This window comes from Octopus bimaculoides, chromosome 30 (genome assembly GCF_001194135.2).
Source record: "Octopus bimaculoides isolate UCB-OBI-ISO-001 chromosome 30, ASM119413v2, whole genome shotgun sequence".
Lineage (NCBI taxonomy): Eukaryota > Metazoa > Mollusca > Cephalopoda > Octopoda > Octopodidae > Octopus > Octopus bimaculoides.
This window is the reverse complement of record NC_069010.1, coordinates 4,084,688-4,085,514: the sequence shown is the minus strand read 5'-3', so window position 1 is coordinate 4,085,514 and position 827 is coordinate 4,084,688. Positions and strand designations below refer to the sequence as shown.

Genomic DNA, 827 nt, shown 5'->3' with positions numbered 1-827 from the left:
TGAAACAGTTTTGTAACAAAAGTTACAAGACTTGTAAAATTCTACAAAAAATATATATATATATGTATGTATGTATATACATATACATGTATATATATATACACATACGCATGTACACATATAAATATACATATATATACATGTGCATACCTAGGCATGAACCCGGAACCATGTGGTTCGTAAGCAAGCTACTTACCACACAGCCACTCCTACGCCTATATATATATATATATATATATATATATATATATATATGCAATCACACATACACACACATTATACATGTGCATCGCCACACATATATACATTCACAGAAACAGGCATACACACACACACACACGCATTTATAGATGCATATGCAAGCATACACACATGCACTACCAAGTCCCTAATCAATTACCAAACCCCCACCCTCACCACTCACTTTCCACTCTCTCTTTACTTTCAGAGTTAGCTGCTCTTTGTTCCTGGCGTTGTTGGTCTTTGCCACTTTGTACCATGTGACATGCTATGAAGATCGGGTGACACAGCCTAAATCTGCAGCGTCGAAGTCAGCCCGGCATGGCATCGTCGTCAATGCCGACGTGGACCCTTCAGATCCTGACACCTATCCAGATGACCTCGATCAGCCTGACACAGTCCAGCTTCTTCCTGTACAAAAAGAACCCAGTAAGTCACATCCTCACAAGACATCATCAGACCCTAACCCTAACCCTCTCAGACCTGGGCCCCTCTGTCTAACTTTACTCTCTACTTGAGCTCCTGAGCTAGGTGGAGGTGCAGCGGACTCGCGGTTTCGATTCCCAGACCGGGCGTTGTGAGTGTTT

General features: G+C 42.2%; 1 long non-coding RNA gene across 1 annotated transcript in view; it reads left to right on the top strand.

The window, feature by feature from the left end:
* The window catches only part of LOC106869696 (uncharacterized), a 2,934-nt gene extending 2,267 nt beyond the window's left edge, over positions 1-667 (top strand). Inside the window, exon 3 of the long non-coding RNA XR_001409431.2 lies at positions 449-667. This is a non-coding gene — a long non-coding RNA (uncharacterized LOC106869696). The remainder of the gene's footprint in view (positions 1-448) is intronic.
* The last annotated feature ends 160 nt before the right edge of the window (positions 668-827 follow it).